The sequence below is a fragment of the Sebastes umbrosus genome, chromosome 5 (assembly GCF_015220745.1).
Source record: "Sebastes umbrosus isolate fSebUmb1 chromosome 5, fSebUmb1.pri, whole genome shotgun sequence".
Lineage (NCBI taxonomy): Eukaryota > Metazoa > Chordata > Actinopteri > Perciformes > Sebastidae > Sebastes > Sebastes umbrosus.
In genome coordinates, this window is record NC_051273.1 from 23,907,513 (window position 1) to 23,934,693 (window position 27,181).

General features: G+C 43.2%; 1 protein-coding gene across 7 annotated transcripts in view; it reads left to right on the forward strand.

The window, feature by feature from the left end:
• Window positions 1-27,181, forward strand: part of dab1a (DAB adaptor protein 1a) — a 314,427-nt gene that overhangs the window by 181,331 nt on the left and 105,915 nt on the right. For 6 of the 7 annotated variants that reach the window (XM_037770006.1, XM_037770010.1, XM_037770011.1 and 3 more), the window contains one exon: window positions 9,004-9,060. The gene's annotated coding sequence lies outside the window, so the exon portion shown is untranslated. Of the gene's footprint in view, window positions 1-9,003; window positions 9,061-20,658; window positions 21,100-27,181 lie in introns of those variants that run through there. The other variant, XM_037770005.1, reaches the window with a different exon arrangement.

The window sequence follows — 27,181 nt, forward strand, 5'->3', positions numbered from 1 at the left end:
GGGTCAATAGGATCCCGGTAGTTGGTCCTCTGCCTGCGCAAATCTATTTATTGAACAAGTGATGCAACTGTCGCAAATTCGTTGTCGGTATGAATAGTTTTGATGCAAAGTATTCGCAGGTGAGTATTTCGTTGTTTATTCATCACAACCCCAGTGTGTAAAGGTCTTCCGTTTTGCATGACGAATACAAACTACCAGAGGACATGCGTGGTAGTTGGCTGTCTGCTGCAGTCTTTGCGGTGTGTTCGAGTGCAACATTTTGGTCAAGACACAGGCGACGGGAGACGAGGCAAACAGGCGGCCTTCATCGCCGCTAGGTCTCTGATGTCGGTTTGGTGTGTCTGGGCCTTTACCTGCTTGTCCCCGGTCCTGACATATCAGTCTCTGCTGGCAAAGCCTGGTACTGTCTGGCTTCTTAACGGTCAGGAGGGCATCCTTGTTATAGCAACACAGATCATAACAATTAGTCCAGACTGAAGGAAGGGAATGAGGAGGGAAGATCAACTGAGAAAATATGATTTGTGTGTCTCTATTTTTCTGTCTTACACACACTCTTCTGTCTCTGGCACTTCATCTCTCTCAGCAGGGGATTCCTGTGTTCTCCTGCCGTTATCTCCGTGGCTCCGTGAGTGTGTCATTTTGGTAGTAATTAAACTATCCGCTAAATCAGTGATTGCAGTACTTGCTTAAGGAGCCGGGCCTTGGCTCCTTTCATAGCAGAAGCTTAGGGAGCAGCTGGGATGAAATACTATGATCATTCTGAACAGGAAAAAAAGCGTCTGCATCTCTGTATGTATGTATGCATGATAGGTAAATCTATTGAGAGAGATGTCGAGGCAAAAGGTATGGAGGGAGAAGCAAAGAGAGAGGGAGGGAGAAAGAAAGTGAAAATAGCGTAAAACGCTGAGCGCAGGGTGCTGCATGTCGGCGGGTATCAGGGGGAGTATTTGGTGGCCGGGAGCCAGTATGAGTGAGATGAGGGGAGGCGAGTCTGCAGAGCCAATAAATTACGGGCCTTCAAGCCCCACTTTACATTAATGGAATGTGCAGCGCTGCTCTCTCCAGTCGGCCGCTGAGATTAAAGAGTAGGGAAATGGCTGTGGACAGGCTCTCCCTGAGCCCGGGCGCTCTGTGTGATATGGACCTTCAGAAACCCACAGAGCAGCCCCCGTGGTGCACAGGCCCATGAAACAGCGGCGGCTGAGCATTGAGGTCCAGACTGAGCGTTTTAGTTAAAAATACTTCCCAACAAAACCCGCAAGGTGTCTGTACTTTGCGATCACAAGCCGTGGGCTTCGGTGCTGCCGAGCCAGAAAAGGTGTTTTTTAGAGCATCAGCAGTTAACGGTACATAATCCTCGCTTGGCTTGTTTATGTGAAATGCTGTATTAAAGATGGGTTTCTGGGAAAGTCCACCTGGATGGTGGATACATTGTGGTATTGTGTAGATTTCTTACAGATTATGTGGGATAAAGTGTGCGAGTGTGAGAGAATGGCTGAAGCATATCCACCTAAACCCCGCTCTCTTTCACAACCCCCTAAACCCATTACCCCACCATTCATCTCTCAATTGAACTGTGCCACCGCTGTGTCTCCGCCTGTCTCCTGGTGGTTTTAGACTTGTTTGATGGAATCAGACGCATCTGCGAAGATTCAATTAAAACGCCGTTGCCTTTCTTAACTACTTCTCATCGCTCGCGTGTCTCCTGCCAGTGTTTTAAAGTGATTACACACAATTATTTCAATTAGATGTCAGGAAGTAGTGCCATCATCATCAGACAGTAATCAGGTTGTGGTGGAGCAGTGGGAGACAGAAAGCGACAGCTCCTCTCATTCTCTTTCATTAAAGATGGAGGAGAACATTGCAGAGCGTTTTTCGCTTCTCTTTTTATTTTCCTTCTGTTTTTCACAGTGTGGCACACTTTTAGAAACGCAGGAAAAAAGACACTTTTGTACCCCCTGCAAGCTGTTCTCATCTCTGCTAATGAATGAAATCCATTCCTGGATCTCTTTCTGAAAGACGGGTGAATGTGAGGGATTGAGTGAGACACAAAGGAGGAGCAGGCCTCCTGTTGTGTCCTGGACGGAGTCAAATAGAGCGGGAAGAGAAAGAGAGATTATACAGGCAGCCTTCTGGCATGCTTTACACTGCGGAGCAGTTATTATAATACCTGAATGAAGTCCCGTTGGTTCAATGAGAATTTCAAATGTAATTCAAATTGATGCTGACACTCTTTACATTATGATTCACTTCCTTTTTGTCTTTTTTTGTCCAGCTCTTCCTCTCCCTTTAAACAAGACTTTATCTTTCTTTCTTCTTCCCTTCCTTCCTTTGTTTTTTGCCATCTTTCCTACTGTCTTTCCATGTAATACGAAGTACGCACAGTTAATTATTATAGGGAAAAATGGAACTTAAAGTTACTTTAAGCTGGTTATGAAACAGTCTCAAGTCAATACTGATACCTCTATATGACCTACATAAGTAATCAAGACCTTTAGCGAGAAGATTGGCTATTTCTATATAGTTATTCTTAACTTTTGTCATCTGTGCCACCGGGCCGGATTTCGGCTAAATTGGACAAAATCATGCAGGTTCACCAGAAACTCCTTCAGCTCAGACTCCAGCGGGGCCTCCGGCAGCGATTGGCGTCAGGTGGAGAGCTCTGCGCCCAACAGCACCGACTCCTCCTCCGGCCAGGAGCAGAGCTTTGCCTCGTTGCTCCGCCGTTCCCCGCTGGGAGCCAACACCGACGCCACGCTGCTGGAGGCCCAGGCCGTGTTGTTGTGCCCACTGGAGGGAAGGGAGGCACGGGAGAACCAGAAACAGGACTGTGCAAGACAGACTGTCAGACCCTGCTGCAGTTAAAACGAGATGTTTTCTAAAGGGAGTCTATTACTCTGAAACACTACCACTTTTGTCCACAGGGACCGCCAAAATCAACGCAAAATGAAAGCTCCTCATAGTAACTTTAACATTCTTAATATCAATCAAATGTTATTTATATAGCACAAGTCATCAGATGCAAGTTTAGTATAATAAAACTAGTAACTAGATAAAACTTAACATTCAGGAAAAATAGAAACAAATACAAAGACTTCCTTTGTTTATGTTCTCCCGTGTCGATCAGCAGGAGTTCATGAGTGGAGCTGGTCGTGATGGGTTATGGGGGTGATGGGTTATGGGGGTCTGTGTTTCCGTCGGAGCTCCGGTATACCGTCCTTGAGGAGCAGAATATGCTAAAGGAGCTCCCACGGGACTAAAGTATGGTAACACAGCTAGCACAGGAGCTGCCGGGGCTCTGTGTTGTGATAACAGAGGCTTTGCAGGCGGAGACACACGCAGCATAATGAACAACCCCACCGCCCACTGCAGCACACGATGCACACACAAACACACATGGGACGCACCGCACCCACGTACAAACGTAGAAACACACACACGTAAAGTGCATGTTCTTCTATAATCCCACCTTTCCCCTCGTTGTGTTATTTTTCACACAACATCATAATGAACAATACGTGCACACATGAAGGTGTTACAGCCCAGCCCTCTGCAGCACATGCTTGGCTGCTTCGCCGAGGCCACGCTGACTGCATGTCTTACAGCGGCATCAGTATGCTACGAGCATGGTCTTGTGTCTACAGCACTCTGCTCTCCCTCCCTTCATCCACCTCTCCTTTATGCCTCCCTCTCACTTCTCTGTCTTACCTCCATCACTCTCTCCGGGCTTACGAGGCTCTGCTGCTCCCTCCATTCCCGACCTCTCCCTCCTTTCAGTGTAAAACAGAGACAGATTCAGGCTCGTAAGCTGTTGTGTATTCGTCGCTTTACTATTTTCAGCCTCCTTATCTTATCTTTGAACAGTGTGTGTTTTCCTGTACTCCACTTCTCTCTCTCTCTCTCCACTCCACCTCTCCCTGGTCGTCCTCCTTCAACCACGTCTTTGCATCACTGCTGGCTCTGCTTTCGGGTTTTCTGGTCCAAGTGGGGAACAGCATGCTAGGCTAATTATACCGTTAGGATCCAGCCATATTGGCTAATGTTGTTCTTCATCTCTCTGTTGTAATGTAACCAGGGGACGGGCCCATTAATTGCCCGGCTGATGACTGTCATCATCCACACCCCTCTATGTCCGACACGGAGGGGTAGAGTGTGTGTGAGTGTGTGCGTGTTTGTGCGTGTGTGAGTCTCAGCGGGTGTCTGATGGGAGGGTGCTCAAGTGTGGAGGACTCATCATGGGTTATTAGGAGCATGCAGGGGGGCCATCAAGCGTGAGAGATAGAGCGATGAAGAGAGAGAGAGAGAGAGAGAAAGCAAAGTAGTGCTGGTCCTAAAGTGTGGCTTCAAAAGAGACTCATTGAGTTTCTCCTCTGCTCTCGCTCCTCAGTGTGCTTTTTTTTGCATTTTGGGTCAACTTTTGTCGCCATGAATCATATTTTTTTTGACAAAGACGCACTGAACTTCATAAAGTTGGAGGATTTCCATGGAAGTCAAAAAAATTAGGTTTAAGATTGATTCAGCAGAGGCCGAGATAGCCTGACTTCTTGGCCTTGGATCCTTGGATCCTACACTTCCTATAATGCAACTCTGTAGCATCTTTCGTCAGACCCTCCTTGCAGGCTTTCTGTTATGAATTTGTAGTCTCCAATCCCAAGCTGAGATAGAATCACAAGTCAGCCTCTAAACGCTTCGCTCAATTATAAAGACTGAAGACAATCTCCCTGCTTTCATTGCTAAAACTGGGTGGAAACAATTATATATTTTAAAAAAAGGAAAGTCTTTAGGGCATCCCTTCCTATCGGGGCGGTGACGTGCAGAAGTCGTGTACTTGTAAACACTGTGCACAGAAGTGTTGTTGCTCCAGCTGCTCTGCTAACATGCTAACAGACACTCACAGATGGTTCCCTCACTGTTGCTGCTGTTCAAAGTTTAAAAAAACAAAATAATGTCAGAGCTCTCCTCCCGCCAGTAAACGGCTCCAGAATGTGACTCGCGGTTTCAGGTATCATTATTCCTCCAGAATCTGCAGCTGCCTCCCGGCTCTCATTTTATTCCCACGTGGCACCCCCCTATACGTCTCCACGCATGTAGATAAATGGTTGTGATTAAACTGTCCGAATCCAGGTTCTCACGATACCAGAAATTTAGTAATTGATACCAATACCAGTGAAATCCCACGATTCTTGATACAAATTCTTTACCAAAGTAAAAAACAAAAGTAAAACAATAAATCCCATGTACTTCAACATCCACTCCTTTATTACCATTTGCATACTGGTTTTTGTTGGAAGTTAAACAGGTCATAATTCCCTCTCTATTATCTCCGATTATCTGGCACTGCGAGACTAAAGCTGAGATAACCCCGCTGACTTCGCTATGACATCATCAGGGTCATTTTCGTTAGAAAGCTCCTAATACAATGTATACTGTGATATCTGCTCAGCAGATACCACCCATCATTAGTATATTTACTGTGATGACATTACACAATGGAGGAATGCTCTGTTAAATAAATGTCACAGAGACGTTTGTGGCATGAATGAGTGACATTTAGTGACAGGTTTCAAATGGGCAAATCATAACACTCTGACACATGTAGTATACATACATACATACATAGAGTACACACACCTGGTCTGTCTCATTGGCCGCTGTTAATTTCCTGCAGAGCATCCTCACAGCACATGAAGGCCTGATAAGGATAAAGGATAAGAATCTAGACAGCCTTGTACGCCATGATTAATTCATTTCATATTCTGCTTGCCTGGAATGAATGTGCAGTTAATATTTAATATTCCTACGCTTTTTCACATGATTGCAACATGATTATGAGCGGGACACATAGTGTGGGTGTGCGTGTTTGGGAGGTGAGAGAGAGAGAGGCAGTGTGAAAAGAGAAAGAGAGAGAGAGAGAGAGGGTGAAATCCCACGTTTTGTAAAATTGCATTGTTAAAACGGTTTGTGCTTACCAGTAATGCTAATGTGACGCTTAACTAATTGAAATTGAAAGCAAAATTGGATTGAAAGAGACAATTAAAGAGAGAGAACAGGAGAGGAGGAGGAGGAGAGAGACCGCCACAGCATCACCGCACTATATGTATGTATTTCAGTGTGTGCTGACACAGTTTGTTGTTGTGCATCGAAGCAGCACGAGAATAAACACAGAGTGCACCTCTAGCTTTATTTTCATGCCGTATGGAACGAGAATTCAATTTTTTTCATTTACGAAACACAACAATGAGTAACCTTTAGTGTTTTGCAGTATATTATACTCTCTCTCCCCTCTGGAAACAGGCGGCATGAAGGGAGAAAGAAAGGACGCAGATTTCATATCGCATGATAATACAGCCCTTGAAATGTTATTATTGTTCATAATTGGAGCCTTTAATAAGCCTGCTGTGAGGTCATGGTGCTCTAATGGTGTGTATTACAATCATTTACCGGATTCACAAAGCAGTGGAGACTCTGGATGAGCTTTCCAAGCTTCCCTTTGAAAGCTTATGTGGTGATTCTACCTCTGTGAAAATGCACGTAAATATCTCTGCAGATTTATGTAGAGGAGGGTCTTATTATCAAAAACCAACGCCAGGTCAGTGGCCCTCGACGTCTGATACCGAGGCACCCTTTAGCGTTTGCTATATAAATGCAAGTCCAATAACCATTTACCAAGTAAGTTACGTAACAAAACAAACTTATTTTACAGAACAAATGTACTTATTTTAACCCCAAACCACGATCTTTTCCTGAACCTAACCAAGTAAACCTAAAAACTAAGTAAACTTACAATGGAAGTTTATTTTGAAAAGACACCTCGCACGGCAGCTGGATTCTCGGGATGTCACAAGATCACGCGAGAATCGAGGGATCACATATCACACAAAAATCTGTCTTGTCACGCTTCAAGTAATGCGTTTGTGTTCAGCAATCCAGAGAACGGACCAATCAGTGTCCTGTGAGGAGCTACTGGCAGCTACATGTGGATTATCTGTGTGTGACACGACACAGAGAGACGACTGTTCAAAGAGGTTAGCTTAGCTGCAGCAATAGCATTTCTTCATTGAAAGAAGAGCAAAGAACGACACTGAAGGCTTTCCTCGATGGAAGAGGTGTTTTTGCTGTTCTTCCGACGAGCTTGGAGTTTGATTAACAGATGGTTCAGCCTATCACCTGCCACGGAGATGATTTGCGGAGCTCGCAGAGAGCTGCAGAGACGTGCCACGCACCTCTTGAAAAAGTGACTACATGCCAGGCACCACAGATGCCACAGAAGTTTGATTGGATCAGAGCCGGGTTGTATTTGGAGGCCGCACATACCACCTTTTTCTCTTTATTAATTCTAGGCACAGGAGCTCCTCCTCATCATCCAGCCATGGAGTTGTGTTGGGCCAAACTTATATGAAGCTATTGAATCACATTTATCAAACAAATCAAAGACAGTCTGACAAAGGATTTGAAAATCACAAATTACATGCAATCCACACCAGCCCGCACAGAACGCATAGGCGCACAGCTGCAGGCGTATAAATCAGGCACAAGTTAGCCTACTTTGGAAGTTTACTTTGAAAAGACTGTATGCATGTAACGAGCGTAAACTGACACGCCGTCCCTGACACGTCTAAAACTGATGCTACAGGGGTACCTAGAGCGTCATAGTTTGAAGAGTAGGGCCACTGACATCGCATCAGTAGTTGATGAGTGAGAACGTGTTGTCGCAGAGGCTGACGCTGCCTACGCTTGAAAGGAAATTTGCTCTTCGCTCACCGCGGGGTAGGGCAAAAAAGTGTGCAAGGAACACCATTCACTGTTCCTAGGCAACAACAGGTATAGTTGTTATCTCATTGGTTGCGCTTTGAAAGGTCAGCGACAACCGAGGTCAAAGATGAAATAATTTGAACTTTGAGTGTAGCGCTTGGTGGCGATTTTGAGCTGTGCACCAAGCCAAAGGGAAACAATGGCACCTCCAGCGGAGAGCAATTTGACCGCTGATCATGTGTGGGCGGCTTGACAGTCGAGTTGACTTGCAAATTTCCCAAATCTTCACAAAGGGTTGCGTGCCGCTGCTGGGCCACACACCAACCAACAAGCTGATTGGTTAATCCAACTTGAAACTAAACACTTGAACTGAACTTTAAAATCCATACCAGTATAAAACAGCTATGGATTTTTGCGACAGAAGCATGTTCCTCCTTCACAGTGTCATGCATGTTGTTGCAGTATAAGTAATGTAAGGGTAATATGAAGTAAGAGCCGTAGGGCTGATGGAGAAGTTAATTAGAGGCCAGGCCAGTCATCTCCACCTTCTGACCCATTTCCACCCCTCCCATCATCCCCCTCCACATCCCCCCTTATCTGTCATTCACAGTCCCACCACTGCTAATGAGCTTATTCTGAGCCATACATTATGTCCGCAGCTGTACCCTTTTTCTTCGTACAGTCTCCGTTCTCCACCAGAAACGGAGAGATGGCTGTTCGTTTCCCACCATGTCTCCAATTAGATGCCCTTCTATTCATCCTTCTGTCATTCCTCCCTCTTCTCTCTATCCTCTTGTTTCTCTTGTCTGCCGGTGTGGGAAGCAGGTTGTAAAACAGGCTGCCTTATCCAAATGGAGACAAGCCCCGCGGTCACCGCAGTTTTGTCACATTAGCCTCCTTAGTCTGAATGTGTGTGTGTGCGTGTGGCCCTCTCTCTCTGTGTGTGTGTGTGTGTGTGCGTGTGTGTGTGTGTGTGTGTGTGTGTGTGTGTGTGTATATATATGTGTGTGTGTTTTGAGGCTGAGTGTGACATTAGCCTCGCAGTCACAGGTAATGATCTCATCTCCCCGCTGGTGACTAGAGGCACCCAAAGAGAATTACACACACACACATACTGAGAGGGAAAGATGGGGAGCAGAGATTGGTATTGTAATGGTACTCTAATGGGTTACCTGACAAGTGCTTTTTCTTAATGATGTGTCCCCCCCTCTCCCCCTCCCTCCCTGTTTCTCCCCTAACTCTCCCCTCCAGGTGCACTTTCCGACTTTGAGGAGCATTGATATGGACACCAGGTGTGGTGACGTCCAGGTATGTGTTCAGTTCTCATAGCACTCTGTTTGTGTGCATCAAACACGCCATCTTTTGAACGTCATCACTAGGGCTGTCGAAATAACCACAATATTGCAATACAGAGCTATTGATTAGCCAACTGCAGGGGATGGCAAACAACTATCACAACCGCTATGTTCAAGTTTTTCTTTGCTATGGGAGCACTGCGTATTTACACTATGCTACAAACGCCAGCAGCGTGACGAAGCGCTGAGTATAGAAGCAAAGAGACGAAACTCTGTTGTTTTTTGACAACAGTCGCTGCCACCTTTTTGGACTGAAAATATAATATTTTATTGTTCAACACAGGCCATTTCGGTAGAATATGAAAATAGAATAGAAATCATTTTGTTTTACTTTTGTACAGCACTTTTTAGGCGGACGTTTTACTGGCTAACGGTAATCGCTTTCAGACCAAAATGACGGAAGCGTAGCTTTGCTGCTGGGCGCTGATGTTGCAATGAAACGAACAATTGACTTTCACTTCTTTGCAATATATGTTCTTTGGGGCGCCGCAGTAGCCTACCTGGTAGAGCTGGACGCCCAATATATCAAGACTGAGGTCTCACCGCAGTGGCCTTGGGTTGGAGTCACTATCATTAAAAATAAAAAAAAATCTAAATATACGTTGTTTGGCCGAGAGTTGAAAAATGTTCAACTTTGGGTAAAACGCTGCGCTTGTCACTGCCACTCATTTACCCATCCATCCAATCACAATGGAGGAGGGGCGGGACAAATCCTTAACAACAACATTGGAGGAGAAAGTAAAACACTGACTGGCGGTTCTGTCCTCTCTCCCTACGTGTTTCAGCCTTCCCTTCATACAGAGCAAGTACTCTACATGGTGCTGGTATGTTTTGATATTCTATAATCATAGCAACCAGACACAACCAAAGCGCCTCAGCTGAAAAAAATACCACATCTTATGACCCTTCTGTGTTCTTTAAAAAAAGTATTTAAATAGTTTTTAAACTATTGCCAAACTTGCCATTATAAAGCAACAATACACCTAATAATAGCCTAACAATAAAGTGTATGTATATAGCACTAAAATCAGGATAAATTAAGTATTTTGCAGAAAAAATGGCAATAATACCGCATATCGCACTGTTGAGCCAGTCATTATCACCGAAGGGGAAGTTCCTTCACCACGTCAGCCCTAGTCATCACATCATAACCTGCTATCTGTTCTACTTTTTGTTCAGCTGCTGTCTGTGTCTGAACCTATTATATCACCTATTTGCTATATCGTGCACCATATTACCCTTTACCATTTTATTTGAGTGTCCAAGTGTGGATTCTATGCACTTTATAGTGCCCTCAAAAATCCACACAATGAAATGAATTAAGTAGTGTCCGTGGTATTCTAACAATCCCACAGTGCAATGTGTCGCTTTTTATAGATGCAAAAAAAAGGGAGTAATGAGAGGGTGAACGAGGGAGTGATTACAGCAAATGGCGACAGAGTGAATAGAATAGAAACTCACATACAACATCCACAGCATTCATCTCCACACATCATATCAATCTCACAAAAACCTGAGTGATGCACCAGTGAAACAGAGCCAAAACAAACCAGGGGGTGCTGAGGCAACACACAGCAACAAGAGATGAGAGCTGCAAACTCTGCTACGAGTATGTTGTTTTGAACCTGTTGAAAATGAACGAACCAACAAACAACTGTAACAACAGCAGCATGAGACGACTACGCAGCCGTCAGCAAAAAGCAGTGACGTAGGTTACCACAGTAAGCTGATCAATAAGGTTATAATAATGTGACGATAGCACTAGCTGTGTCAACGTTAGCTTTGCTAAGTCTGGAAATAACTGAAAGAGTTAGTTTGGATTTTTGATATGAGGTGTATATACAGTATGTATACTCCCGTTTTGCGAAGTAAAATTACTGTGAGCATTTTGACGCTAAAACATACTTTCAAAAGGGGTCCCTTGACCTCTGACCTCAAGATATGTGAATGTAAATGGGTTCTATGGGTAGCCACGTGTCTCCCCTTTACAGACATGCCCACTTTATGATAATCACATGCAGTTTGGGGCAAGTCATAGTCAAGTCAGCACACTGACACACTGACAGCTGTTGTTGCCTGTTGGGCTGCAGTTTGCCATGTTATGATTTGAGCATATTGTTTTATGCTAAATGCAGTACCTGTGAGGGTTTCTGGACAATATTTGTCATTGTTTTGTGTTGTTAATTGATTTCCAATAATAAATATATACATACATTTGCATAAAGCAAACATATTTGCCCACTCCCGTGTTCATAAGAGTATTAAATACTTGACAAATCTCCCTTTAAGGTACATTTTGGACAGATAAAAAAATGTGCGATTAACTACGGACAATCACGCAATTGATCATGATTAAATATTTTAATCGATTGACAGCTCTAATAAAAACCTAATAATAAGATTATTAATGCCCTTTAAACATTTTGATTTGGTATTGTGTTGACCGCCACAGTCCTGCAGCGACCTCTGATACGGTTTCACTTTGACAAACCAAACCTGCTGTTAGATTCACATTTGTTTAGCTTTGAATCCTGCAGCCCATCCACCTGCTATCACATTTTATTATTTTTTTAAATTTTTTTTTTAGCTGTGAGCAGCGTCTCCGCCCCACAGACACCCCACAGACACACTATGATGCTCTTATATTCCTGGCTCTCTATTTTTCTATTTATACCCACTGAGATGAGCAATGAGCCCCAGGCAGCCCTCACTCACCAACCAGAGCTCACATAGACACACACCGACACAGAAACACACTTTCTCTCTCAAACACACACACACACATGCTGTGAGTTAAGGTTGAGGTGGAGGTTAGGGGGTTTCATCAACAGCGTGTCTGACCATATGAACTAATGTAATGCAGTTAGCTGTATTGTGGAGCCTCAGAAAGCAAACTGGAGTTCCTGCTGTGTCCTTGCTTTCAGCGTTGGATTTGGGCGTTCTGCTGCACGGCATTAAAGGGAAAATCCGCTCTAAAAAAAATCCCCAACAGCTTCTGTTATTCCTGTGATATTACTCACTCAAGGTTTGTAAACATGAAAATGTGATAAATAAGAGTCAAGACTGTCTTGGCAGAGTCATCAAGAGACGCGTCCTGAAGCAACACTGTGACAGTAATTTTTTATGAGGCTTTTGGCTTTTCCGTTGGTAGCTGTTCAAAAGCAATGAAATGTGTTTGTTTTTTTAGTAATATTTTTATTTAAGAAAAAGGGCATAGTTCACAAATATTTAACATAGAACATTTTCACTGTCACTCACCCCCACTGCCTACACAAAATAATGTATAATTACATATCTACCCAGGGAATTATTATTCAAAATTAAATAGTAAAATAAAATAACAAATAAAATAAAATAAAATAAAATAAAATAAAACAAAATAAAATAAAATAAGATAAAATTAAATAAAATTAAATAAAATTAAATAAAATTAAATAAAAATAAAAAACCAACAAACACAAAATTGTTCAAATAAAACATACATACAGATGAATTAATTTACATTTTGCATAGGAAAAGATACATATACATGCTTTGAAATATAAACAAATTTGTGGAGGTTCAAGTATACAGTATAGATCAGTTATTAACACTACATTCTAGTGTGTAGAGCGCTCGATGAGCGGGTCCAGGGGTGGGCTAATCATGGTGAATAATTAGACTAGACCTGTGCTATAGAAAAAGCGTTTCGAGGCAACTTCTGCTATGATTTGACGCTATATAAAAATAAATTGAATTTAATTCATTTTTGGGTCTTAAGCCTTTCAAAATAAGATACTAAAGGGTCCCATGTTGCATCGAATTTTTGGGTTGGCAGAATATTTTATCTTTTCTTACTTAAGGAATAGCATCAGGAATGTATTTTTTATATGTAATTTATATGAAGGTCACTTGACTTTTGTCCTGAATCACTGCCAAACAAGCAGCACGAGAGTGAGAGCGAGAGTGAGAGGTCATTACCAATATCTGTTTTGAAGTGGACTTGATTAACTCCGGCAATCAAAAAACAATTAGCAGAGAGCCATTAACCTGCGTGTTTTTCTGTGACCTCGACTAAAAGGTGAGTTTATCACATTAAATACATGCCTGCTGCACATATCCAGACATATACAGGCTGAGAGAGAGGAAGAGAGACGGAGAGCTGGAGTACTACTGTGAAACTGAACCAGTTAAAAATGGATGAAGACAACATCCATGAGAAACAGCGCATCCTGCATTATTTACAATATTGAGAATACACTGAAACTGTGTCAGCTTGACTTGTTCCACCTCCTCTGCCCTCTTTTCCCCTCTCTCTTCCTTTCACCGCTACCATCACCCCCCCCCCCTTTCCTCCAACGCAACACACACACACACAGTTTTCCTCCCCTAACCCCTCTCGATGAGTGATTCACAGAGTTTACCAGAGGTTGAGCCGGGTCAGTATCATAACTCCTCAGTCCAGCGGAGCGGAGGGTAGTCAGGAGGAATATAGTGTACAGCAGATCCTCTTATCAACTCTTCAATCCACAATGATGTATGATTCTTGTATTTGATTTTTATACACATGAGGCATTTCTCTGCTGTCTGCAGTAAGGATTTGTCTCTGGGAGCATGAGAGTTGGTCTTAAAGGGTCCCTATTTTCTCATGTTTCTGTATCTATCTGACTAATAGAGAGGCGTGTGAAACCGCTCAGTGAACTACGTCTCTCGTCTCGCACAATATACGTCACCAACACTAGCTAGCTAGCTAACTTAGCTATGTTCCACGCACAAATGAAACATTATCTGACCTGATGTGTTTTATCCAGCGATGGAGACAGAACAATCAGACCCGTTGCTGGTGTGAGTACATCCCAGTACGAAACACTCAGGCATCATAGCTTCAGAGAGAGAGATGTCACTTTTGGGTGTGTCGTCTTTCTAATTACGCATTTTCACTTTAATTTCACGTGATTTTGTCTTGTACTTCAACAGTTTTACAACAAACTGAGACTTTCTTAACTTGCTATATTCATCTTTTAAATTGACAAACATCATATTTCCAGGAGACCGCTGTTCATGTCCCGTGTGTTAAGTTTCACTTTCACGTTACAATCAGCTGTTTGTTCATGTCCCGTTTTCACAACATTCAGATTTATTTTTCACCGTAACATCGTAGTAGTTTTAAACCCAATCATGTAGTTTTTATGAAACCTAACTATAGTGGTTTTGTTGCCTAAACCTAAAGTGACGGCAAGGGGCGTGACAAAGCGGCCGTATGTGACAAGTTGGGATGAGAACGTGATGGACTTTCAGCCAGTAGAGCGCTATTCGTGTCCTGTGTGAAACCAAAAGTCAATGTTCACCTATTTACTTAATGTAAATAACGTAACAAGCGTAGTCATTTTAAGCCAGACCATGGTGTTTTTACTAAACATAACCAAGTAGTTTTGTTTTATTTCAATTCACAACGTTAACCATGTGTTTGAAACTGCGACTGAGAAATATGTTTCCATCCAAACGTAATTAAGAGTGTAGGTTTAGTCGTATGGGAAGGTAATTTTGTAGGAGACAGGATTGGTTTGATTTGCTGCTAATGTTATCACCACCGCCTCCTGCCACCTCCAGTGAGACCCTGTTAAGTTTTTTCTGCTAATAACCTCCTTTAATTACTTCTCAGACACAAATTATCTTCCTATTGTAAAACAAGAATAACATTCAATTAATGTATTTACATGATTGTTTTGTCTTATTTTTAAACTAACAAACAATTGTCTTTCTTGTGCCACACCAGAACTTGCTATTTGTGCAAGAACCGCTGACTGGTGACCAATACATCCTCATCTTTAAAAAACTTACTGGGAAAACAGTGTTTGGGTGATATGTGTTGGTGTTTTTAGAGTGTCAGGGCTGATGGAGTACAGTGAGTTGAAAGTGGCAGCAGGGCTCACAGCGACGCTCACACAGAGGTGGGATTAGACACCCTGTACCTCCCCTCTGTTCTAAGGGGAAACTGTGTGTGTGTATGCGTGTGCATGCTCCCATGTCTGCATACGCATGAAACGTGTTAATGAAACATGATGAAATATGATGGATCCTCCCAGAGGCAAAAGCCCTCAAAGTTACACATCGTGATGAAAGCATAAACATGTGTGACATTTCAACACAGCACATCTTTATATCTAACCCCCTGCGGGCTAACACACACACACACACACACACAGACACACACAGACACACACACCTCCCCTCTACCTTAACCCAATACCCACAAGTCAACCTGTCACCTAGATTTAAGTTGTGATCATGCTCAGCAGTGTCTCTTTTTCGCCTTATTTACATATGAGAATGTCACATTGTCAAAACTCCTCTGCATGTGTTTGCACATACTGCGTTTTCAGATATATTTCCTCTCTCATAAACCATCTCTCCTCATCTCCACTTGTACTCTCTTCACATCTGTCAGCCACTTGATATCCTGATACATCAGAGTTATTGAAGAGTGGCGTGCTTTGATAGCTATGGTTACGCTGAGATGTTTCGTCTTTGGAGGGGGGTCTAGCTTCGTAGCTCCGTTCCATCTGCCTCTGCCTTCTCTCTCTCTCTCTCTCCCGTTCATTCACTATTTGTGACACATCCACACACACGACACCCTGGTGTTGGTGTAGCTAAATAAGCAGTACGGGAGATGAGATAGGTCGCTGTGTACTCGTTTGTGCATTTGGGTCAAAGCTAATCTCATTCCAGTCTAGATGTGCCTAACAAATTCACCTCCAGACATATTGACGCCTTTTCAGAGGAGACTGTGTCATTTACGGGCGTCAACTGACATTTGATTACAATGTCATGTGACTACAGAAAGACATATTTTAATATGGTACGGAGGGATGAGATCTGGAGCAGGCAGATATAGCTTTAAATACGCTGTAGCAACCATCATTTCGCCAACATCATGTCTTTATCAGAGTAAGAGGAGGCAGTGAAGATGTTTAAATTGTCTGCACGCAGCTAATAGCTCACCTACAACCTGGAATACTGAATGTCAGGTACATCATTATGTATGCAAAACATGGCTGGGCCTCCACCCTTAGTATGTTGTGGTATTGAAAATATGTAATGCCACTGGATTTACATATTTAACACACCTGAAACATATGGACTAAATAAATGGATATATTAATCTTGGTTACTAGGATGCGCTGGCCCCCCAACCTGTAATTGGAACTCTCTCCCGGCAGATCCGTAATGCTGCATTTATGGACACCTTTAAAACCTACCTGGGTTCACCAAGGCCTATGGAATTAGTTAATTATGTTATCTATGGCAACCACTGCTGCTATTATTATTTTTTTATATTGTTTTGTGCAATTTGTTTTTGTCTGCCTCTATATGTGTAAAGCGTCCTTGGGCCCCCTGAAAGGTGCTATGAAAATGCAAGCTATTATTATTATTATTATATATTATATAAGCTATGGCCATGGCTAGAAACAACGCCCAGAACCTGTCTATAGTATGAGATGCAGCTCTTAGCTGGGCGCAGTACTAGCACTGCTTCTTCTTACTCTGATGAAGAACTGCTGTTTGTTAGTTGTTACACCTTTTTAAAGGAGTGCTTCACCCACAAAATGACCATTTGTATATAAATTACTCACCGTGTTACCTTGAATTCTTGAAGAAAACTTAGTTTTTTATTTCATGAACGAATAATCCAAAAATGAAGAAAGGTCTTGGTGAATTCAAGTAAATGGGGGACACTTTTTACAACAGCAAAACTATATCAAAACATCCGTTTACAAACTCTTGTACAACTCGTGCAGTATTATAGTTTCTAAAGTCGACTAATCAGTCGTTTTTGGTCTTAGTCGACTAAGATTTCTTTCATCGACTAGTTGTTTTTTGTGATTTTCTTTTCATGCTAAATTACTTATTTCCAAGAAACTTATGAGCTCATCTCCGGTAAACATACAATTTAAAGTGGATAGTTAAAAGATTTTTAGCGAAAATGTGTTTGGAGAGTAGTGAGCATATGACTGGATAAATGAGTCTTGGATTATTCTGCAGGAGTTGTGTGAGAGTTTGTTAACGGATGTTTCGATATAGTTTCGCTGTTAAACGCGGCCCCCATTTACTTCAATTCATCAGGACTTTTCTCCGTTTTTGGATTCTTCATTCATGCGAGAAAAGCAAAGTTTTCTTGAAGGTAGCACAGGATGAGTAATTGATAAACAACTGGTCATTTGATGGGTGAAGTATTCCTTTAAAAGTTTGAACTCCTGTATGACCATGTGCTCCAGATCTTCTCTGTTGAGCCACCGGTTTGAGCTCTGAGTTGGCATCATATCTATCCAGAGATTCCCTCATCCATAGGAACATGTTTCAGTACTTAAATCTGACGTATGTGCAGTTTGAAGATTGTTGGTCAACATGGTACATGTTCTAATCAGGCTTACTGTATGTCCAATGATGAACTGACTGTCGGAGACCATCCCACTGTACTGTACTGCCACTACTGTAGCTGAGCGGTGCCGAGCTGTAGCTCAGGCAATTAGAGAGCTGCCTTTGTTGCCTTTAACGAGTTTGACCCGTTTTGCTGATAATACGCATAAATTTCCATTCTTTCTCCTTTTCCCTGTTTTTCTCTCTCTCGTCTCCCTCTCTGTCCCTGTCCCTTTTTCATTCTCTCTCTCTCTCTCTCTCTCTCTCTCTCTCTCTCTGTCCTTTTCTCTGCATATGTGTGTATTAGAGGAATCCTAATCCTGTGAAACAATGTTTAGTGTGAACAGTTAGAGGGAGCTGACCTTCACGTTCTCACCGGATATCATATCCATCTGGACATTCCCATGGATTACCCTAAACCGTCTGGAGAAAAGGGTGTGTGTGTTAATGTGATTTACATCTAGTCAGGTATGTTTCTATGTGACTGCTGTGTGTGACATATAGGAGTGAGAGGAAAGAGAGTAAAGCTGGCTTTGCCCACATGAGCATCCAGCAGTTATCTGTAAGCTGAGACAGACAGACAGCAGGAGACTGTGAGACAGAGGAGGAGGAGGAAGGTGAGTGAGGGAGGCAGATACTGAGGGAGGGAGATATGGCAAAAAAAAGGGCAGAGATACTGAAGTGTGGGAGGGAGATAGACAGGAGGGCTCTGCATCGATAGAGAAGGTAAACTACAGCTATACTTAGGTAGGAAAACAGAGCAGGGAAGAGAGAGAGAGAGTGGTGAGGAGGGCAGAGGGATGAGGTGGTGTGGATGAGAAAGAAAGGAAGTTTATTGAGACATAGAAGGTTGAGAAATTAAGATTTAAATGAGGTTTCAATCACTGTTGTCAGACACTGTTTCTATACCTAGGAAAAGTAATGCACTGTAATTCGTATGTATCCCACAAAATCGATGCGTATTTAATCCATTTAATCGTGAACCAGGAAGTATAAAGAGCGACAAACGCAGTGCAGGGAGGAAGTCGGGATGTATGGGTGGGTCAAAAACACCGGACTTTCACGCAAGAGACCGCTGGGAAACCAGAAGTCATCGTTGACTTATTTGTCACGTAACTTCCGTACTTACGTTACTCCACTTTCATAGTTATTTTAAACCAAATGTTGACTTATTTGTCATGTAACTTCCGTACTTAAGTAACCGCCACTTCCGTACTTATTTTATCCCAGACGTTGACTTATTTGTCACGTAACTTCGGTACTTAAGTAACGCCACTTCTTTAGTTATTGTAACCTAAATGTTGACTTATTTGTCACGTAACTTCCGTAATTAAGTAACGCCACTTTCGTAGTTATTTTGACCCAGACGTTAACTTATTTGTCACATAACTTCCGTACCTAAGTCGCCACTTCCATAGTTTTTTTAAACCAAACATTGACTTATTTGTCACGTAACTTCCGTACTTAAGTAACGCCACTTCCGTAGTTATTTTAAATCAAATGTTGACTTATTTGTCACATCCCCCTGACAGCAGCATGCCACATCTTGAGAAGAGGATGATCTGTGGGCGAGGAAGTGGAGGAGAAAGGGAGAAGAGGAGGATGTGCAGGGGCAGAAAAGTGAAAGGAGGTGTGGATTAAAGGGGGCAAGCTGCACAAGGTTAAGGCTTAAGGAGGAATGGAGGAAAGGCATGAAATGGCAAAATGCTGTAGTTCAGTGAAGTCAGCAGAGTTGCATCATCTTCTTACATCCAAGTTTTCTCTTGTCAGTCTCACACTAATAAATAAAATAAACAACAGTAAGGACGCTTTATTTCCTGTCTTTAGGTCTAAATGATGTCTTTCTATGCATCCGCACTAGTGACAGCCATAGCTGGAGGCATTATGTTGTCGGGTTGTCCATATAACCGTCCGTCCCATTCCCATGAATGCACAAACGTCCACTTGAACTCAAGGATGAACTGATTCGAATTTGGAGGTCAAGTGACCTCACAAAATTATAGACTGTATATAAGAAGTGGACGTAGTCACCGTGATGTTTTGAAGCCTTGAGATCTGCATTTTGGGTGTCGCCATCTCGTTTTTTTTGTAACCAGAAATGACACGAGAGGATGGAGCTAAGTACAACCGAACCCTGAACAAGACATTTTTATGTGACTTAAAATGTAACAATTAACTTTCATGAACTGAAAACACACTAAAAAAAGTTCCAAGACAAAAACACGGACAACTCCCAGATTGGACAACGCCGTGGTAGCGACCTGTCAATCACAAGGTAGACACGCCCTAAAGCATCCCCTGCTTTATGGTCTATTTAACTCTAAATGGAACCATAATTTACTAAATGAACATCATGCTGTATTAAAGAAGACTTGAAACTAGCAATTGAGACCATAAACTCATGTTTACAATGTTTACTGAGGTAATAAATCAAGAGAGAAGTAGGCTCATTTTCTCATAGACTTCTATACAATCAGACTTCTTTTAGCAACCAGAGGAGTCGTCCCCTGCTGGCTGATAGAATGAATGCAGGTTTAAGGCACTTCAGCATTGGCTTCACTTCTCAGACCTGTAGTTGCCCGTTGCACAAAACACATTTTTGGCCATGACTCAAGAATTCTAGTTTCTTTCTTTCTTAAACATATTTTTTTCTTACAGTAAGTGTTCTCCCATTCTCAAAGTAAGTGGTGAGTTTGCCAAGTCCATGACTCACACACACACACGATTTAGCCTCCATTACTTGACTGTGGGTGGTTAACCAATCAATAGTCTGTGCTGAATGAATGAACGGCTGCAGCGTGACGACCGCCTGCGTGCACTCATGACTCAGTGTGTTTTTTCGTCAGCATTACTACGTGTGTGTTTGTGTAGAAAAAAAGAGTGAGCGTGTGGCGACTGTGAACTTTAGCCGGTACACAGTCATCCTTTAACGGCCTCCAAACTACAACAAACACTGAAGTCTGATGACGTTTCTTGCACAACTTTTAATTTCAAACTCAAATTCCCCCATCAGCCTCCTCCTCCTCCTTCCTCTTCCTCTTTCATCTTTTCTTGCTCATTATAATTTTGTTAATATACATTTTCTAAATCCTCCACCATCACCCAGTGCTTTTCTTCTCATCACACACACACACACACACACACACACACACCCCTCCTCCTCCACTCCCACTCCTTGAAAGCTGGAAATCAGGACAGTTCAGCAGCTGAGGGGTTAAGCTGAACCCGGCCTTGTGATTGGCTGCCGGCCGGCGGACTGAACCAGCCTACAGAAAGAGGTAACCAGGCAACCTCAGAGAGGGAGGAGAGAGAGGAGGAGGAGAGAAGAGAAGAGGGGGCAGAGGAGCGAGGAGGAGAGAGAGAGAGAGAAAGAGAGAGAGAGAAAAACGCGCTGAAAAGCAGCCTGGCATAGTTTAGTGTGGATTGTGTAGGAAGCTGTTGTGCAGCTCGCAGAGCGTCTCCTCGGGATGGAACACTGGATTACTGCTCTAACACTCTGTGGAGGTCTGAATCAGCCAGGAGGAGATATGAATGGATTCTAAAGCCTTTTCACAAGATGGGAACTAACTGTGCTCATTCTCGCTGTAGTGCAAAGGTAAGTGCGCCAATGCAACAAAAAAGAAACTAAAAAGCGTCCGGACGCAGAGCCGCGCGCAGAGGCGCATCTCGTCCTGGTCCCGCGCGTGAAGGGGCTGCAAAGTGTGCACTTTTTTTTTTTTTTTTTTAGTGTAGTGTTTCTGGAGCTGAGAGGAGCCTGTGGATTCACTGAGCTCTGCTCCGATCACTGCAATGAATTATCTAGTGCTGCTGCTGGTGCTGCTGCTGCTGCTGCTGGTGGTGGTGCTGCTGCTGCTGCTGGTGCTGCTGCTGGTGGTGTAGGTGCTGGTGCTGCTGCTGCTGCTGCTGGTGCTGCTGCTGGTGGTGTAGGTGCTGGTGCTGCTGCTGCTGGTGCTGGTGCTGCTGCTGGTGGTGTAGGTGCTGGTGCTGCTGCTGCTGGTGCTGCTGCTGGTGGTGGTGGTGGTGGTGCTGCTGCTGGTGCTGGTGGTGGTGGTGCTGGTGGTGGTGGTGCTGCTGCTGCTGCTGGTCGTGCTGGTGCTGGTGGTGGTGCTGGTGGTGGTGCTGCTGCTGCTGGTGGTGCTGGTGGTGCTGGTGCTGGTGGTGGTGCTGGTGCTGGTGGTGGTGCTGCTGCTGCTGGTGCTGGTGGTGGTGGTGCTGGTGGTGGTGGTGCTGCTGCTGCTGCTGGTCGTGCTGGTGCTGGTGGTGGTGCTGGTGCTGGTGGTGGTGCTGCTGCTGCTGGTGGTGCTGGTGGTGCTGGTGCTGGTGGTGGTGCTGGTGCTGGTGGTGGTGCTGCTGCTGCTGGTGGTGCTGGTGGTGCTGGTGCTGCTGGTGGTGGTGCTGCTGCTGCTGGTGTTGCTGCTGGTGCTGGTGGTGGTGCTGCTGGTGCTGGTGGTGGTGCTGCTGGTGGTGGTGGTGGTGGTGCTGCTACTGGTGCTGGTGGTGGTGGTGCTGGTGGTGGTGCTGCTGCTGCTGGTGCTGGTGGTGGTGCTGGTGCATCAGGATTTTAGTGTACGAGAGTGTGTGTTGGGTGGGTGTGTTGGGGGGAGTGACCCCCTCACTGAAACTGGTCTGATGCTGTGTGTGTGTGTGTGTGTGTGTGTGTGTGTGTGTGTGTGTGTGTGTGTGTGTGTGATGTTAGGCGGGAGCTTTGCTGCATTTGGCATCCTTCTGCCTCCCAGCAGCAGCAGCAGTGTGTGTGGAGTTGTTCTAGAGCGCCCTTCAATGGGAGACTCCAGATTATTCACAGTTAATTCCTGTAAAGTGATGGAAATGTCTCTACTGCTTAACGTGCACTTCAATGTGCTTCCTCTTGTTAGGTGTGTGCATGTCTGCCTGCTCCTCTGCCTCCACAGGGGAAATATGTGAGTGTCTGTAGTAGCCTGTCTCTGGTTCTCAATGGTGACTTCATTGTAATCTTATTACACTTCAACTTTTGTGTGTTTTTGTGATCCATTTTACAAGTGTACGGCCACACACCTTTTTCTTTAGGCTACTTTATTTCCTGTTCCTTTATAGACGGATGCTTTCTTCTACCCACACAGTAAATGAAAATGTTCCTGATGTGTGGTGGTTTCGTCCACTTTGGCTCGCAATGGGAGTGAAGTGAAGTGGAGGTTGCACGGTTGTTGAAGAAGTGTTAGTGTAGAAATGTAGTCAATGGTGAGTGTGTGTGTGTGTGTGTGTGTGTGTGTGTGTGTGTGTGCAGGCTGTAGCTGGTGCTCAGTCACTGCTTTTTTTGGGGGTTGATGGAGAGAGAGAGAGAGAGAGAGAGAGAGCGACAGAAGGAATGAGAGCAGAGTTGAATGGGCGACCCGGTCAGTTTGCTTTGAGGGGGCCCCGGCTCCCTCCGCTGCAGCTAAAAGCCGCATTAATCATGAAGCTGGTGGTGTGCTCTGCAGACCCTCACTCTCTCTACTCTCTCTACTCTCTCTACTCTCTCCTCTCTCTACTCACTCTCTCTGTCTGCACACAACCTGCATCAGCTTCATCCTGTCTACATGTTTCATAATGAGACTCGATCTGCAATAAAAAATGGGAATCCATTAGGTTTCGTCACAGATGTAAAAGCATGCAACCCAAGCAGCAGCATGCGTATAACTCAACAACCAGAGCTCTTGTCAGTTTACTTGAGGATCTCCGATTTGTGATAGCTAGTAGTGCATGTCAGACAGAAACACTTCATTTCTTACTCCACCGTATTTCTCAGATTGTTGTTATTAGTTACTCAGTGGATTTATTACTTACTTGAGCTGTCCTCAACCAAAGACATTCTTAGTTGACTAACACTTTTTTGTTGATTAATCGATTAGTTGATTTAATCAACAGATCTGGAGTTTCTCCACAAAGAATCACGCAAAAGCACCACTTTAAGTTGTGTTTACCAGAGATGTGCTCAGAAGTGTCTTGGAAATAAGTCATTAAGCATGAAAAAAGCATAAAAAATGACGAATCGACTACAGAAATCTTAGTCAACTCAGACCAAAACGACCGATTAGTCGACTAATCTACTAAGAGGTGGCAGTCTTAACGCAACTGACGCATGTCCACAGGTTAAACTAGTACTCTTAACCCTCTGAGACCCACAATAGACCCATTTTTGTCTTTTTCAGGGGGGTACAGGGGGTTTTTAGGGGGAGATAGCAGGTCAACAGTAGATGTCACATAGAAGTGGTGTACATCATCTGAAAGCTGGGAACCTGAAGATTAATTTTGGATGCAGCTCAGCTCTGTGTGTCAAGTTGTTCGGGTCTCAGAGGGTTAAGACCACTTACAACTTTAAAATACTTCTTATACAGTACAAACAGGGGCCCACCCTTCATACTTTATACTTTAAGATGTTACAGCTGCTACTTGTTTACTTTAAGCTGTAAAAGTAGTAATTTGAATGCAGGACATTTTATTTTTAATTAGTTAAACAGTAGCGCTGCTGCTTTAACCTGTCGGTGAAGGATTTGAATAGTTTCTCCACGACTGCCAAACAGACCTCTTACTTCAGCTTGTATGGGCCCAGCAGGCGACTCCAGGGCGTCATAGTAACCAACAGAGCATTGTGTGGAAACTCTCAAAGAAAACCCTGTTGAAGGCTCTCTTTCAATTCTCATCTCCATCTGCTCCGTCTACAGTCTCGGGCTTTTTTTTTTTTTTTTGCCCATTCTCTCCAGCCTGCCTCTTGCAATTTATGTTTCCCAATGCAGTATAGTGAGTCTCTGTGCTGCGTTAACGGTCGACACCGCTGTTGGAATGAACGTTGGACTAAATCTTAAACAGAAAAGCTCTTTTAGGCTGTGTAGTCTTGACATCAGGAAATCATTGGAACCCGGAGCTTACTGTTCCAGCTCCCAAAGCCTTTAACAGCTCTTTTTTCGCAAAAGTAAGCTTGTAACTCTGAATTTGTATCTGGAGTTGGAGACACAGTGTACCTCTGATATCGGGAAAGCCTTCTTCTTTTTTACTCAGAAGAGTTTTATGCTGCACAGAAACTCATCTGACACCATGTGAATGTGTGCATAAAGTAGCAAGCTGTAAAAAATAAAGCACCACCTGTAAAGAATAATGTCAAGCTCGAGGCGTTTGTTTAACTGTGTAAAGTTTGAATCGCAGCACTTTAAAAGTGAGGGTGGCCGTTGAGCACGTTGAAGTGTAGTGGCCCTAGAGATATCTGAGAGACCAACCAGGTCCAGTTCCAAGCTTTCATTGGACCCAACAGGACCAAGGACGCCTGGAAGAATAGAACAAATGACTGGCTTGACAACCAAAAGGTTAGAATAACATGTATTGGTAGAATTCCTCCCATAACCTGTTTACACAGTAACATTATGTTGTAATATTATCTTTGATGCCTGTTTTGCTGTGGCACCCCAGTGACACTTGTTGCTATGGATACAATTCAACGCCACAATACATTGACGGCCTATTCAGGTAACCTACTTGACTCCACGCAGGCTGTGTGTCAGTGGTTTTTCTGTAAATCAGCTGTGGTGAAATCAATGAGCAGGCAGGTGCAGTGGAGTTAAACGTGTTTATGAAGATAACTATTCACCAAGTTTCCCGCCTTTATTACTTACTTTTCCTGTTGGACCTTCAAGCCCGATGGGAATGGTGTTTTGTTGTTGTTGCTCACCATTTCAGACCAGGTTCACTTGCTTTTGTGTCAATTTTTGTCATTTTTTAATGGACGGTTCCATTAGGTAGATGTCAATGGCACTTTTTAGGTCAGCTACATTTTTTTATATTAGTGAGACCCCACATGAGGTAGTAAATCCAATTCATGTTTGACTTTCTGCTCAGCAGTGTGCACCTTTACACACAGTTTTCCAATCCTATCCTCTAGGCCTGTCACGACAACTACTTTTGTTATTGTCTTATGAATAATTGTGATATTATTGTCATTTTACGGCCATTTTAGAGCACAATAATGCAAGTACACCCTCTCAAAGAGCAATGAACTTTTAATTCTTACCAATATTCAAACATTGGAATTGGAATGTGAACGAAATATTAAAATATTCGAAATAAATATAACACAAATAAAATAAACCCACACAACCAAAACAATAAATAAAATGGACTCTCTGGCTCTGGTAACAAAAATGTACAATGTCTGCGCAATGCCCAAGTCTTATAATGGTAGGGGAAAACCATAATCATGTTGGCTAAAATGTTGTAAACAAACATGCATGTAAACACAACGGGCAATATCAAGGTCAGCAAACATGATCAAGGTCATGTCCGTATGTTGTTCGATAAGTCGATAACGTAAAAAAGAACAAGGTCATGTCCATATAATGTACGATAAGTTGATTACTTAAAAATGATACATGGTACAATAAATCTATGAAGTTAGAATTATCAAGGTCATGTCCATATATTGTAGAATAAGCTGATAATGTAAAAATGAATGAGGTCATGTCCTCCATATATCGTACAATAAGTCAATAACGCAAAAAAATAACAAGGTCAAGTCCATATATCGTACGATAACTTGATAATGAGAGATCAGCACAGCTATGACTCATGATTGAACCACAGTTTTCAACTTCTCAGTATGAGCTGCAGATGCTGCAAAGTACTCTATCCTTCTTAAATCTATATCTGTGTCAAAATTATTATGCAAAAAAAAGAAGCAAAAAGAAGAAATCCCAGTGAAATGTATGCCTGCTTTGCTGAGGTATTTTAAACAGTTTGTAACATGTTAAATATTGGTATTTTTCAGTAGGGGGTTCCACCATTACAGAGAGACGGAAGAGGGAGAATTGACTTGGCTCTTGGCTGGCTGCCCTTCCCATTGATCCACATCCTACGTGTGTGTGTGTGACATTCTTTTAGATATAATTGGCATGGAGAATATCTTTACAGCCCACTGGGAGTATGTGTGTATCTATATATATATGTAGCCTATTTTCCTGGCCTTTATTCACGGTAAGGGAAATGGGAAGTGTGTTTGTGTGATACTCTGCGAATCAGCATCCATCACACAGAGACGCACACACAAAGCTCAAGACACAGCATATGCACAGAACTATCATTACCACCAATCATGATTACTTCTTGAATACCAACAGAAACACTAAAGCATGTTACATGCACACACAATACTGTACACACACACACAGAAGGGGCTGTGGGAGAGCAGAGCGGTCCATCCAGAGGTGCAGATCGAGCTGCCAGCTAATCTGCCTCTGCAGTCTGTAATCTGTAATCTTCTTAAAACACTCGCAATCTGTCCACACCACTGGGATTAGCATCTGCAGACACAACAGCAGCGCGCACGCACACAAACGCACATGCTTTTTGCTGCCCTTACATTTGACCGCAAAAAGGCTGCTGCGTGGGTTTGGCATGCTCAAAGCCTGACTTCTCATCTTTCAACAGCACTGTGAATAAGCAGATAAATGGTAGGAAATGCTATTTATAGTTAGTTTATTTTACAGAGGACTTTACCTAGTAAGTTCTGTATTATATTGTGGTGCTGCCTAATTATGGTAATAATCATAATCACAATTATTTGGTCAATATTTAACAGGATTACTCATTGACCTTGACATCATGCATGTACTGAACTTGTCTTTTTAACAGCGGATTTTCTTCTTCTTACTTTAAATAAAGGCTGTCTTTCCTCA